We start from the raw sequence: 15955 nt of genomic DNA, 5'->3' as shown, positions 1-15955 counted from the left end.
GACTTTATAACTTTTACATGTAACAACCTATAATTTCTGGTGGCCCTGTCAAAAGTTATTTATTATTGTGTGTCATTTATTTTATTTTCTATAGGAAAAAGTTTGAAAGTATGAAGGAATTCAGGTGATGCGTTATTACTTGATATTTTTAATTTGTTGTCAGCACCTAGATATTGCGCTATTCCCCCAAAGTAACTGTCCAAAATGTTATGTTAGCTCCAGAAATGGCTGAATTTCATGTACGTCACTGGAAATGAAGAAGGTTAATGAATGTATTTAGGGTATGAATGGCCAGTGAAGCGGATAGATGTTGTCATTGTTCTGCTGTACAATGTTCCTGCTGTGTTGAAAGACGCTAGAGAGTAAAGGATGTTCTTAGATTTTTGTATGTTCTTTCAAGAATGTATGTGACAGTGTACATACGATCAAATGCATTCTTAATACTTCGCAGCTACTCAATGAGCACAGTTGTAAAGCAGAGATGTTCACATTGTACGTAACCTTTCCTTGTCCTTCTTTCCCTTTTTCGAGCAGCATAATCTGCAGCTGTGCCCCCTCACAAGGGTGTGTTCGGTGGCTAAGCTTGAATGCCAAGCTCTTGGATGTCTGTTACTTCCCACAGTGGCATTTGGGTCACTGTCCAGTTCTTTGGCTTCCTTTTGCAGGCAGCTGGTGAATGTGTCCTACACTGCTCAGGGTCACACCATGTGATCGGCCTTGAAAGCTGAACTTGAAAGTTCTGTGTTACTTTAATGTCTGCTCACCTTTTACTAGAAAATCTTAAAGCGGAGAGAGAGGAGCCTTAGAACCCAGCTGGGAATTCGGCAGAGCAAATGCTAGATGGGAGCTATGAAAAAAGAAATGTTGGCGATTACAGCACATTCCCCTACTGGTGTCATAATTTAAGCACGTCAACTAGCTTAGAACTGCAAACACACCCTAAAGTGCGTTCCCTTGCCCAGCTGGCTGACTATGCCTTTCATGTTGGACTACTACTTTATGGCTTCGTACTGCATAGGTAAGCTAAACATTATCTGTCTAGTAGTAATATAATACATTTCTTTAATAAAGCTATAATTAGATCTACATACCCCATTTAGTTAAGTGCTGTGTGACCAAAATTATCATGTCTTGTTTCCTTCTTCAGGAAAACAGAACAATTCTCATCTTTGCGACTTAGCAGACTAGTGTTAGGAAGACCAACAGTCACTCAAGGAATGCCTTTCGTGAGTATTGCCCAAAATGTCTTTAGCTTTGATTTTCAATTTGTGTACATTTTTATTTAAAATAATATTATTGTGATATTACCCCTGGTGATTTAGCAAGCCTCTTTACCACTTGACCCCCCCGGAAGATTTACCCCCTTAATGACCGGGCCATTTTTTGCAATATGGCACTGTGTTACTTTAACTGACAATTGCACGTGTCATGTGACACTGTACTCAAATAAAATGTATGTCCTTGTTTTGCCACAAATAGAGCTTTCTTTTGGTGGTATTTAAACTTAATTTAATTTTTTTTTTTTATTTAAACAAAAATTAAAAATTTTTTTGGCGCTATAAACAAAAAAAAAGACAGACAATTTTGGAAAAAAAAAAAAAACAATATTTTTTACTTTCTGCTATAAAGATATCCAATAAAAATCTAATTTCTTCAAAAATGTTGACCAATATGTATTCTGCTACATATTTTTGGTAAAAAAATCCCAATAAATGTATATTGATTGATTTGTACAAAAGTTATAGCATCTACAAACTATGGAATATTTTTATTTATTTTTACTTACTTTTTTTTTTTTTTACTAGTAATGGCAGCAATCAGCTAACTGACACTTTTTGGCAACCAGTGACACTAATGCAGTGATCAGTGCTAAAAATATGCACTGTCACTGTACCAATGACACTGGCTGGGAAGGGGTTAACATCAGGGGCGATGAAAGGGTTAACTGTGCACCTAGCCAGTGTTTGTGTGAACTGTGGGAGGTGCTTTTACAAGGGGAAGAGATGGCATTTATTTCCTGATTTGCAGGAACACAAAATCCATCCCTTCCCCACTGACAGAACAGCGATCTGCCTTCTTTACATAGGCAGATCGCAGTTCTGTCTCTCTGCAGGACAATTGGCCGGGTGCCGACGGACATCGAATTTGCGGTACCAATCGATGTGTCTAATCACAGTGTAAGCGATCCGCCCCCTACCTGAAAGTGTCAGTTTATGTATATTTACGTGATCTGGTGCACAAATGCCGCCCTGTAGCAGTAAAACTGCTATAGGGCGGACCTTAACTGGTTAAACTGGTAACTCAAAACTTTTTATTTTAGTTTTGGACACAGTGGAGAAGGATTAGAACACCTGACTGTTTTTATTGCTGTCTGTGTCCCCATTAGGGAGATTCTGCCCCTCTATTTTTTCTGTTCACCATTATCATTGAAAGTGAAAGTAAAAGAAACTCCCAAATTTTTGGTTATCCCTAGGAAAGTAATAGAGGGGAAATCTTTCAATGTTGATACTAGTTCTGATGACTAAAGCCCTGTACACACGAGTCGAAATTCGGCCGGGAATTTTCATCCGACGACCGATCTGCCGATTTTCGGCTTGTTAGTATGATGCTTCCGACAACCGACTCTGACTTTTCGGCCGAAAAAAATCTGATGTGCAGTCTATAAAATTGTTGTTCTCCGTCAAAACATGTCCGATTTTCGTGCAGTCAGTACAGATTTCGACAGGGAAAAATCTAATGAGCAAGACTGGGCATGCTCAGAGATGAAAGAACACAAAGAAAGCAAACCAACACATGACATAACATCTGAAGTAGAATTTTGTCGTGCGGGAAAATTCGTGTGCAGTCTAGGCACATTCCAACCAACAAAACACCACTCTGGACAAAAGATGGACGACCGGTCGGCGGAAATTTGTTGTGTGTGTACTAGGCTTTAGGAAGAGGGATTTCCTTAATTTGCAGGGATTTCCTCTCAATTCCTGTTTTGGCTATGGGACAGGAAGTGAAGATTAGTCTCCCCAATAGAACTAAGATGGCAAAATAAATAAATAAATAAATAAAGAAATCTGACAGGTTTTATAACCCTTCCTTACACTACCCCCAAAAAAAAGTTTTGCCTATAGTTCTACTTTAACAGGGCAAAGGCAGTCGGGACATTGCAAAGGTCCTAATGAACTAGGGAAACTCTGGGTACTCTCCTAGGGAAAAATACTAGCACTGAGTATCCTGTAGCAACTGAATGGGGTATGGTCAAACTATGGCAGTGTTTTAAAAGGCTATGAGTAAAAAGTTCCTAAGCTGCATGTTGTAGCCCTCAGGTAAAGGAAAGGTAGGCCTTCATGCATTACAAACATCCATTTCCAATGAAAATTCAGCTCTCATCTCATAGTGTTCCACTCTGGCTGTCCTTTTAAAATAAATGAAAGCTAATGTAAAGCCAATTTTGTTTAGTTTGAGATAGAGTAGGGGTAGGTTAAGGCTAGCTATGGCCGTGTCCCTGTTCTCCCTTTCAGGTATGAAGCAGATACAAATTGTTGCCTGAATTCAGACCTGAAAGAGAGCCAAAGACGCACAGGACCCCTTCCTAATGCAGACAGCGGCTGCCGCAGCGGTGTGTGGACCGGCTTCATTGAGAGCCAGTCACACTCTCCTGTAATGCAAACTGGATGTGGGGAAAGCCACATCCAATTGGCATCAGTGTGAACCCAGCCTTAACAGTAAGTTCCCTTAGGCTCCGTTCACATCTAGGCGTTTTGGGGCGTTTTTGGGGCGTTTTTCTGCTCTAGGATCAGCTCTCAAAACGCCCAACAAGACAAATCCTATTCATTTCAATGGCCCCTGTTCACATCTGAGCGTTTTGACGCTGTATACAAAACGCCCAACGCTCAAAAAAGTACATGAGCTTCTTTTTGGGCAGATTACAGGCGTTTTCCATTGATCTCTATTCAATCTAAAAACGCCTGCACAAAAATCGCGGTAAAATCGCGGTAAAAAAACGCAGCAAAAATCGCGGTAAAATCGCGGTAAAAACGCGCGAAAAACGCTACGCTCAGGTGTGAATGTAGCCTTAAAAAACAAATAAATAAACAAATAAATGCACTTTTTTTTTCTTTGCAGGTAAGAACGTCACACCAGCGATCAGCAGATTGCTGGTGCCATGCAGGTCTCCTGCAGACTGTCAGTGTGAGCTGTCTGACCCATACATTGTACAGGCAGGCAGATTCACACAGATAGGAAGACTCAATGAACTACCACAGTGATCAACAGTGCGGTGAACAGATCGAACACCTAACTGACCTTTTTGACACTTTTGCGGGGACCAGTGACATTACAACAGTAATCAGTGCTAAAAATATGCAGTTACTATATTAATGACACTGGCAGGAAAGGGGTTAACACCAATGCTATCAAAGGGTTAAATGTGTCCCTAGGGGGTGCTTTCTAAATGTGGGGGGATGGGCTTGCTGCATGAGCACAGAGACCTGTGTTCCTAAATAAGAGGAACACAGGAGCCCTGTGTTCATTACTGAAAGAACAGCGGTCTGCCATGTTTACAACAGCAGGCCGCCGTTCTGTCTCAACGGGGAGCGATCGTGGGTGCCAGGCCCGCTGATCAGCTTCCCCTGTGGGGAATGGGCACACGCGTGTGCGAAGCGAGGTACAGGTACGTAGTTTCACGGGACAGAGCTGAACTGTCACAGTATAACTACAGCGGCTGGTCGGCAAGCGGTTAAAACACCTTTCAGGTTATTTTTTTTTATTGTCTGGAGAGATTTTCCTGCACTTCCTAACTTGTTGATGCAACAGGAAATACCCATCAAAACAGAGTTAACTTTAGTCAGAAAATGAAGTCCTACTAGCTCACTTCAGGCTGGCTCTTTTTGCAGGTATAGCTATGTGAAATACTGTATATACAAAAAAAGTGTCTATACTGTTTAAAACCAGTAATACACTGTCTCACCCTGCTCTACACATGCTCAGTTACTCTCCCATTTTAGGCATTTTTAGGCACTGCAGAGTTTGTAGAGGCCAATCTGCTGACAGCCTTAAAACAGAAATAAACCCTCCTATTCAGGGCTTTTTTTCAGCAGGAACGTGGGGGAAAGCAGTTCTGGCACCTCCAGCACTGATTATATGCAATGGCAAGGGGTGCTGGGGTGTGCTGCAGGGTCTATTACTACTGTCTGCTGGGGGATCTTTTCTAGCTGGAGGGGACCTATTGTTGCCGGGGGTGGGTCTTGTATTGCTAGGGGAGTCAATTGTTGCTGGAAGAGATCTACTGTTGAGGGAGGGGTCTATAGTTGCTGGCTGCTGGAGAGTCTATTGATGCTGGCCGTGGGAGATCTGTTATTACTACCGGGATCTATTGTTGCTGGGGGATTTAAAGTCACTGCAGGGGGGATTTTGTTTTGGGTGGTCCATTGTTGTTGGAGGGGATCTATTGTTACTAGAAGGGGCTCTATTGTGACTTGCTGCAGGGGATCTATTTTGCTCAGTGGCGGCTGGTGCTCAAAATTTTGGGGGGGGGGGGGGGGGCGCATAAAGAAAAATGTAATAGGTATTGCTTCGTGGCAAAAAACGCAGTAAAAAAATTGCATGACTTTGAGGTCATGGCACAGGCATGGCACAGGTGATGGTATAGGCATGGCACATGTGATGGTATAGGCATGGCACAGGTGATGTCATAGGCATGGCACAGGTGATGGCATAGGCATGGCACAGGTGATGGCACAGGTGATGGCATAGGCATGGCACAGGTGATGGCATAGGCATGGCACAGGTGATGGCACAGGTGAGGGCATAGGCATGGCACAGGTGATGGCATAGGCATGGCACAGGTGATGGCACAGGTGATGGCACAGGTGATGGCATAGGCATGGCACAGGTGATGGCATAGGCATGGCACAGGTGATGGCACAGGTGATGGTACAGGCATGGCACAGGTTGGCTTCAATCACTTACCTTCTGACGGCGGCGGGAAGGAGATAAGCAGCGCCGTGGATGTCCTCCTCTTCAGTCTTCTCTCTTCCGGTCCGGGCGGCGGGAAGGAGATCGGGCGGTGACGGTGCGTGACTGACGCAGGCACCGGCACCGCCCCCATTGTGAGTCAGCGATGTCCTGGATGATGATTGGTCCAGGCTGGAGACTGGACCAATCACAGCCAGGATATCACAAAGGTGGGGGTGGCTCAGCGCTTTTTCCTGCGCCCAGGTTACGCCCCTTAGAAGGCAGCCAATCGGCGCCTCTTCTGGGTCGTAAACCCCACCCCCCCATAGCCACCAGGCCCAGCACATAGGCCTGCGAACACGATTTTTTTTTTCAAAACTTTATTTGTTCTTTTTTGTCATTTTTTTTTCTTTTTTTTTAGGGGGGGGGGGGGCGGCGCTCTGGTGCCCCCTATGCACGGGCCGCCACTGATTTTACTGTTTTTGTTGGTATCATTAACATATTCCATACAAATGACTTATCAATACAAAATGATGCTTTCGTCTGTATTCTCTAAAAAAGCAGTAATGGGAGGTGGGTGGGGGGGTGGAACAGTACACGGAGGTGGGTAGGGGTGGAGAAAAGTGGGAGTTCCTGCACCTATTCTCTGAGAAAAAAAGCCCTGCTCCTATCCAATTAAATCCAAGGAAGCTGCTTCTGTTTAAACTACACCTGGCATATGTGATCAGTGATGACACCAGCCATTTGATGGTTTGACAGTTTGTTTGAGGACACAAGCAAATGTGACAGTTAGCAATACTGGAATTCCAGGAATGGAACTGTTTTTTGAAAGCGTTAAATCAATGGGTTTAGTTTCACTTTATGATTTACTGCTGTTTGGGGGCTCTGGGCTTCAGCAAAATGGCAGCCTCCAGCAGTAAGCAAGTTGTTATGGGTAAAGTTCTGCTTTAGGCTTGGGTATAGGTATGGGAATTTGGTCGGTTTTGGTACATGTGTACCCCTATCTGTTCAACAGAAAACAGTTGTTAGACCAGCTTCTGGCTTTTGATTAGCAGCAATGGCTGCTGCGCTGATCAGTGTATTCAGACGGGAGGGGGGGCATTCCCTGCTGTCAGAATACAATAGCGCAGCGGGCGACAACTATGTATCCGCATCACTTGTGTGGATGCAGGGATCTGTGAGTGTTTTTCGTACTCTGCTCTAGAGAGTTGTAAATAGAACAGGTGTCCCAGTTTCAGGATTTTTCTTGAGTTCTAGCTCTAGTGTCAACTTAAAATGTTGGATTTCCCATTACTTTCTCTGTTAGGTCACCAAGGCACAAAGAGGAATAAATCTCCCCAACAGGATACAGTCTGCAATAAAAATGTGAGATGGGGGTCTAACCACTTCCCACTCTATCAGAAACTGAACAAAAACTTTTTTGGATACACTTTACCATTAGTACCCTCCTTTTTCCAGGGTTGGGATTTATATTGTGGGCCTGGCTAACTGGCTAACTGGAATTTCAAGCAATAAACTGAACACAAAACTCTGAGTTCCAGTCTTAGGAGTCTTAGGAGGCCATACACATTTAGACTGTGCAATCTCCTTGGGTTGGATATTAGGCTGTTTAGTTAGGCCATCACACTACATAGTTTGTAGTAAATCTCAAGGATATTTTATAGTGATTGTACAATCAGACTGTAATGTGTGGCCAGCTTTAAGCAGACTGTTCCCTTTCTTAACAGTACACACTCTAACTGTTGTACTGATACGACCATATGACAAAAATGATAATTATTGATAATGCAAAAGAGCAGATAATACTGTATTCACTAATCCGTTTATGATTGGAAATGTAATTTGTGAGCTGCCGTGCCTGACTTCTTTCTAAAAATGTTATAGTGTTACTAAACCCAGAACCTGCATTCACTATATCCGGTCTCCCACGGTACACAGAACATGGAAATGTAATTATTTTGATAAATATAAACTGTAAAATACCTTTTCCCATCGGCAGTTAGAGCAGTCCTATGACTTCTACCAGTGTCTGGTGAAAGTTTTTAGGAGGAATTTTCTTTCTCCTCTGACTGTCCTGTGAGGCTGCAGGACCCCTGACCCTCTGTCTGGACAGTGCTGATTGGCCCTGTGCTGATCACATGCATCCTCCCAAGAAAAAAAAAAAAACTCAGCAGAGTGACTCCAAAGGCTGTTTCTATCAGGAGATAGATTGGGGCAGTGGAAGAAGATGAGGACCAGAGAAGAACAGCCTTTTTACACAATGCGGATGATTAACCCCTTAGGTTCCACTGTGAGTATAACAAGAATTCTTTACTGCATATACAGACTGATTTTACTGTTGTGGGTTTAGTAACACTTTACTTGCTTGGCTGTCATGTTGATGTAACTGTTAGCTATAATACTTTTTGAGTTGACGACTAAGAAAAAAGTATGCAATATGTGAGGTTTCCAAACTTGCTCTTCATTTTTTTTGGCTCTAAAACGTCACAACGGATTACTAATTTGTGCCCATTAATTGGCCGAAAAATTAATGAACTCTCCAAATGACAGATTTTTTAACGATTTTTCATCTAGTGTATTGGCACCATTAGTCTCTGCCAAAGCACTATTAATAACAATTAGTGCCGGTTCACACATATGTGATGTCAGACATCGCATGTAATTCGCAGCGAACTGCTCTGCAAATCACTTGCGATGTCTGTGCGTTGCGAATTCGGCCATACAGATTGTATGGCTGAATTCAAATCGCATTCAGACCGAAGTCTTACAGGACCCTTTATTTGGTCTGCAGCAGAATCGGATTGCATAGGTGTTCACACCCATGCAATCCGATTCATATCTGAACTGACAGTTCGCACTTGGATATGCAAACTGATCTGGGGGTGTCGTTACCCTTGTAATGACACCCCCAGCGATTCGCATATAACGGTGTGAACTGCCTGGAAGTCGAGCGCAATGCGGGAACCCGCAGTGGATTCGCAGGGTTCCCGCATTGCATATGTGTGAACTGGCACTTTATATTATTCAGTTCTTTCATCTTCTCACAATGAGGCAAGAAAACTGGAAAAAGAGGCATAAATAAGGATGAATGACATGAGGAACTCTTTGATTTTTACAGCAGCTGTTTAACATTTACTGGAATGCCATAGGTTTCCTATTGTGGTCAGCAAGCCACAGAGAATTGCTATGTCAAAGGTAGTCAGTGATGCCGAATTAATAAAGTGTATGTAAAGCATAAACATTTTTCTTGTTGTGGATAGAGCAGGGAAGGGTAAACCCTCATAAAGGGTCTCTGGGTCACAGGGAGACGAATCCCCTCACCGGGAGCACAGACAGCGATAAAAATTGGAGAGATGGTCTAACCATTTTCAAATGCATTCAAAATGTAAAAAAAAAAAAAAAAAATGCCTTTACATTCATTTTAACTCTTTGCATTAATGCTTATAAATAATTCCTCATCCTTACTTCCCCTAGTCATGTACATTAACCTCCTACTGTCACCCTCCTATCTAGGTTACCATGGGTTACTGATATTGCAGGTGTGGATGAGCTAGAGATTGCAGAGTCCTTTATAGATTGCCCATAGTGCATCTTGTTAGTTTCTTTTTTTTTGTAATTCCTTCCAAATAAAGGCATGTCATTTGAAATGATCAAGAAAGAATACAGAATGTGTTGAATAGCGATAACCAGACTGCCATTACCAGTAAGAAACAGGCACAGCACGGTGTAATTACATTGACATGTGAAGATGACCAGAGCACTGTTAGTTTCTTTACTATTGATTGTGACACTTCTACTGGTGATATAAAGCATTGCCTACATCGTGGGTCTCCAAACTGTGGCCCAGGGGCCTGATGTGGCCCTTTGCTTGCCTTTATCTGGCCCTTGGGGAACTATTCCACCAACTGACACCAATAATAATGCACCATTCCCCCTGCTGACACCATCAATGGGGAACTATTACTCTTAATAAAACCAATGATGGGGCACTGATGCCAGGACATTTTCTACACCCACTGGCCACAGTCTGGCCCCCTTAAAGCCTGAGGGACAGTAAACTGGCCCCTTGTTTAAAAAGTTTGGAGACCCATGGCCTAGATAATTGCAAAAAGAGTAGGGGCCCAAGGCTGAAGACCATAGTCTCTCAGATGCCTAGTGGCATGTCATTACATACCAACAAATCAGCAGTGATCTTTCTGTTTATGTGTGTTAATGTTCTTAACATATACTGATATTGTTCTATTCGCATATTAGCTGAAAAAAAGTGGAGTTCCACCTGTTTTTGGGTTTATTAAAAGTCAGCAGCTACAAAAAGTGTAGCTGCTGACTTTTAATAAACACACACTCACCTGACCCATGGTCCAGCGATCAAATCTAGGTATTCGCCCCCCAAAAAATAAATGAATTACATGCCAAATGTGGCATGTCAGGGGTCAGGAGGCCTTAAAGCAGAAGTTCCATTTTTGGGTGGAACTCCGCTTTAAGCAAGAGTGCCCTATGACCTTTAGTATTACCTGGCTGTATTCACCTGGTGGTAAATCGATAGGTGGTGCTGCTGTCCTTTGATTTCCCTAATTCTGGCCTGATCCATAACCCTGCCTGCTATCAGGGAGTGTCTCTTGCAGGGGTGGACTGACAACTCATGGGGCCCCCGGGCAATCAGAGATCATGGGGCCCCCCGTGTCCACACTCAAGCCACACAAAGCCCCATCTACAAATTGCAGCTCAGCCACATAGAGTGGGCATTTAAATATCTACCACAGCATAGCCTGCATGGAAGTTCCTGGCTTCTTTCTGTAGTGTGTAGCCTCTCATGGGGCCCCCTACTGACCCTGGGCCCTCGGGCAGTGCCCTAATCCCCGAATGGTCAGTCCGCCCCTGGTCTCTTGTAATAGAGAGAGAAGAGGCAATGTGGCTGAATATTTATGCCCTTCTCTGGCCAACTAGGAATTTTTTTGCCAGTAATGCATGCTGGAGAAGTGCATAATATTTAGGTTAACTTTTAAGAGGAGATCTTTTCCCACCAGGCTTTGCCCAAGGTAAGGGTGCTGTCAGTGCTGATATCCTCCTAGGTTTGCTGCCTAGGGTGGACTACATGTTTTTGAAGGTTAGACCAGTGTCAAAGTGTGGAGCTGTCCTCCAAGGGGAAGAATTCTTTGCTGGAAGAGGTATCCTAGATAGCTGTAAGCAGCTGGAAACTCACAGAAAACTGGTAACTCTTATAAAATGGCTAGAGCACACTATGCACCAGCCAAGGTACTGCTAAATTTCAGAAATGCCAGACTCCTATTCTCTTGGAGCAGCTACTGGAGTCTGTGTAGAATCAGGATCTGGAGCCCTAAGCATTTTTCTTTTTTGATAAATTGCTGCCAAATAACTTTTATCTGTCAAAGTGACTGCCACCTAATGTCTTTCATGACTCACTATTCACTATAGAAATTCTAGCTCATCCTGTCTCTGAGGGTCCACAAATACATACTACAATGATCCATTTTTATTTATTCATGTAAAACCTTCATCCCAAAAGAAAAAAATCGTTGCTGTAACTGTTTGTGTAAATGTACTGTGATCTGGAGTTTGGCTTGCATTTGTCAGAGTATCTAAATCTGCTAATCTTAAGAGTGTACTCACACTTGAGCTGGTTAAACTGAACCATGCTCGAGTTCGATTCTCCCCCATCTCCACTCCCCTGCTTGTTTGCACTCATACTGGTTTGTCAAGAAGTACTCCAGGGCATACTCCCTCCGCTAACTAGACCAGCAATCCCTGTTTTACAGCCCTCTATGGAGACAGCTAAGCTCTGCACGGTTTGCATACACATTGAAGCAAGCCATACTAAATCGCAAGTGAACCAAATGGGCGTGGTTTGATTATTTGGCCCTGGGGGCGGTTTAGAGCACTCACACTATACAAGTGAACTCTCCCAGGGGGCTGAACCGTGCCTGGGACCAGTTAAATTGCTAGTGTGGGTGTATCTTAACACTACCCTCCCTCCCAGACTGACAATGCTGCTGTTCAAGGTTGCGCCTGTGCTCTTTCGTCTAGAGTGGGGATATTCTAATACAGGAGGTGTGTTACTTAACAGAAGTGAAGAAAGCCTACAAAAAAGAAAATTAATGCAGCCACCACATCTAATGATTGGTAAACTGCAATATATTACATTTGTGGTTTTGGGTTTTTACTGCTTTAAGTTGGAAGTGCTTGGTCCTTGACCCTTTTTATCTGGTAAGCCTACATTTTGGCCACAGAATCTGTCTTTTATAGTGATGGACCAGTAGTGAGGCATGGTAGGTGGTAAGCAGTGGGACCAAGGAATGCATTGATTGAACTTGTTTATTATTTATTAATTATTAATAAAATAATTAAGATTCTTCAAAGGTGCCTGCACGTATCTTATGGTCTTATGATCACCCAGGCCTGAACTGGTCATAGGGTCACACCGGGAATTTGTTTGGTGGGCCAGGGCCGCATATCCTAACAAAAGCTGGCAAATCTGACAGAGAGCTCTAGAGAGTGGGAACCGCAACATAAAATATGCAATTATATCATGTATCATGCACCTGGCTATTACATGCAGGTCTCCGTCTGCGGCAACATTCTGCAACAATGACTGAAGCAGGCTGAAAATTATGAAAAGATATTGAGAAACCAGCAGTTATTATTTGTAATGTGGTAAAAAAAAAAAATGGGCTTAGTCTGAAATACCCAGGCCTACTTTTTGCCCCAGTCTGGGCCCGTGGTCACCCATCCCCTAATCCACTGCCAGTCAATCCTGAGAAACACGTGCAAATACCAACATTTTGAAGCCACGTCACTTCACTCTGTTCCTAAAATCTCTAGCTGTATATGAGAACACCCCGAATGTTGAGCCCCCCCAGGGTGCCTTACTTGTAAAATCATCTTCAAATACTTTCTTTATATTCGTGCCAGCGAATTAGCAACCTCAAAAATGGATTTGCTTTAATAGTCAAACTATTTTATTGTTCTACAGAAAATTTGTACTATTAAACAACAAAATATTATATGAATGTTTTAGCAGTTAGCCGGTGCTTCATCCATAAAGTAGTGTCTTTAACATGGGCAGCTGATATAAGGAATTTTTTACAATTAGCACTTCATGACCCATGAATTGTTCTGTGCATCTGCAAGGATTTTATTAATTAGCACTGTGGCAGTAAGTTAAGTGTGACAGAAACACAGCTGATAAAATTTTTAAGGTTGTTGTGGGGGAATGTATGTACAGCCAGTGGTTTTTGATTGTTAATTTGATATTAAGACAAACACACACAGCACTAGACCCTGACAGTAGAGGAAGATTTATCCAAATCTGATTAATGTCAATATTCTCCTATGTAAAGTGGTTGTAAAGTCAGAAGGTTTTTTTAACCTAAAGTGGATGTAAACCCTCTACTTTACCCAGTGAAGTGAATAGCCTCAGATGATACACAGAAATAAAATAAATCTCCCTATATAAGTTTTATTTGTATATCTGCTATCTTCAGCTTTATATACTTTTTAGAAAGTATACATCTTGTTAGATTTTTTTCTTCCTTTTTCAGCTATGTGAGTGTAGTCTTGGAAGACACTGTGTGACAGCAGATTGGAGGAAAGGCACACACACCCACTGCACATAGGCAGAAGAAGGAACTAATGTGCAGAGCTGGGCTGTGAATAGACCAGCCCTTAATCCAGGGGTCTTCACACTATGGTCCTCCAGTTGTTCCGGAACTACAATTCCCATCATGCCTAGTCATGTCTGTGAATGTCAGAGTTTTACAATGCCTCATGGGATGTGTAGTTCCGCAACAGCTGGAGGGCCATAGTTTAAGGATCCCTGTCTTAATCTTTCTCTATGCACCCACCCCGACACAAATTTTCAGCTGTTTTTATCTCCCACCTTGGAGAGCTTGTCAGAAGTTCTCATGCTGATAACAGAAGAACGCAGCATAAAGACACAGGACTTAGGGCTTTGGAGAGAGATAAGTAAACAAGTCTCAATGGACAGACAGAGCAGCCGCTTGACTCAGGTGCCCTCATGGACCTTTTGTGATAAACCCCTAATGTCTTTACATTTTAAAGTAACACCTACCAATGAAAGTTTTCTAGACTTACTATTGCAGAAACGTTAATTTGTTGGCTAAAGCTATATGGATGATTTTTGGCAGTATGGTCCAATGAATTATATCACAAGGGAAAGTTTTATTTGTGCAGTCATATGACCCATCTCAGTCAGACGCACAAATCTCAGTATCTCTTATATCTCATTTTGTAGTGATTTTTTTAATTGACTTTTTCTGAATAGGGAACTGCAAATAGTTGTATATAGTTCATTCTTTTTGAAACTTTACTAATACAGAAAATGATATAGTGAAGACCCAGCCCTTTTAAAAAGCAATTGATTTTCTATACAAATGTTTGAAAAATACACATAAATGCAGGTATTTCTGTGAGATTTATAATCGTGCGATTTTTCATTTTTTTTTATTTTTTTTCAACTGTGCATTTAGAAGTAATTTTGCTTTAACCATAAAGTTAGAATCTTGCACTTACACTATTACATATTAAACTATAGATACATTCGGCATTTGTACCACACTTTAATTTAATCAATGGTCTGTACAATACATGTTATGTCAATAAACAGCATAATTTTTGCATTGCATGCTGATTCCATGAAAAAAAAATTCTGTAAAGTGACTTTTTTTCTTTATGACAAATGAAAGAAGTTAGGCAGATTTAGAAACAGTTTTTTTTTTTTTCAAATATTTATAAAAATAAATGATCAAATCCATAACGTATTACTTTGACAACATAAAACCAATCTAAGAGCACATAAATGTATCACTTTATAGCTTGCTCTAATACTATATAGCTAATACTATATTGCTATATAAAAGGTGCAGGAACACCCCCCCCTCCCCTAAGTCATGCTTGTCTCCGCCCCTAGAACTGCCCCCTTTAGAGAACAGGGAACCAAGTATAATTTAGGGGGGCTAGCATGAGCCTTTAGAGATTGATATTGCAGTAAAAGCAATAATAGATCCACTACAGCAAGAATAGATCCCTCCAGCAACAATAGACAGCCCCTCTCTCCCATTTCCAGTAATAATAGACAGCCCCCCTCCATATATCCAGCAAAGAGACAGCCAAATCTAGCAAAGAGACATCCCAAAATATTCAACAATTAGACATCCTCATATATTCAGCAAAGAGACAGCCTAATCCAGCAAAGAGACATTCTCATATATTCAGCAAAGAGACAGTTCAATCTAGGTATCTAGCAAAGAGACAGCCCCATATATTCAGCCAAAATATGGCCCAATCCAGCAAAGAGACATCCTCATATATTCAGCAAAGAGACAACCCAATCTAGCAATTCAGCAAAGAAACAGCCCCATAAATACAGCAAAGAGGCATCACCATATATTCAGCAAAGAGACATTCCAATCCAGCAAAGAGACATCTCCGTATATCCAGCAAAGAGACAGCCCAATACAGCAAAGCGACAGCCTCATATATTCAGCAAAGAGACATCCTAATTCAGCAAAGAGCAAGATGTCTCTATGTAGACACTGATGGTATTCTGGCTCCGAGTAAACTCATAATCACCAATGACAGACCCATGTCAGATATCTGATCCTACTTTGACAATAGGACAGGTGTATTCCATTGTAGGAAAAGGGGCTGCCTTACGTGTCAGTTCGTAAGGTGTGAACGCTCACTTTTCTCATCAAACAATTTATTACATGTTCGACTGAATATGTAATTTATGTTCTCAAGTGTCCGTGCAACCTACTATATGTAGAATGCACAATACGTACCATGAGCAAATGACTAGGCAAACCTCGTAGACTTATCCAAAAAGGCTGTGACAAACACAGTGTTCTTCGCCATTTCCTACAGGCACACAAGAAGGACATCAGTTGCCTGGAGGTCAGGACAATAAGACCTTTCCCAAGGGCACACTAACCGCAAATGAAAGATTCTCCCTCCTGTGCAAGAGGGAGAC

At 42.1% G+C, this 15955-nt stretch overlaps 1 protein-coding gene across 2 annotated transcripts in view; it reads left to right on the top strand.

Annotated features, from left to right (window-relative positions):
* The first annotated feature begins 678 nt into the window (after nt 1-678).
* EGF (epidermal growth factor) overlaps nt 679-15955 on the top strand; it is a 213013-nt gene continuing 197736 nt past the window's right edge. For both annotated transcript variants that reach the window (XM_082254307.1, XM_082254306.1), the window contains exons 1-2: nt 679-1018; nt 1148-1226. The gene's annotated coding sequence lies outside the window, so the exon portion shown is untranslated. The remainder of the gene's footprint in view (nt 1019-1147; nt 1227-15955) is intronic.

Source organism: Pelophylax lessonae, assembly GCF_965119305.1.
Source record: "Pelophylax lessonae genome assembly, chromosome: 1".
Classification (NCBI taxonomy): Eukaryota; Metazoa; Chordata; class Amphibia; order Anura; family Ranidae; genus Pelophylax; species Pelophylax lessonae.
The sequence above is the reverse complement of the archived record's forward strand: the minus strand, read 5'-3'. Positions and strand labels throughout refer to the sequence as shown.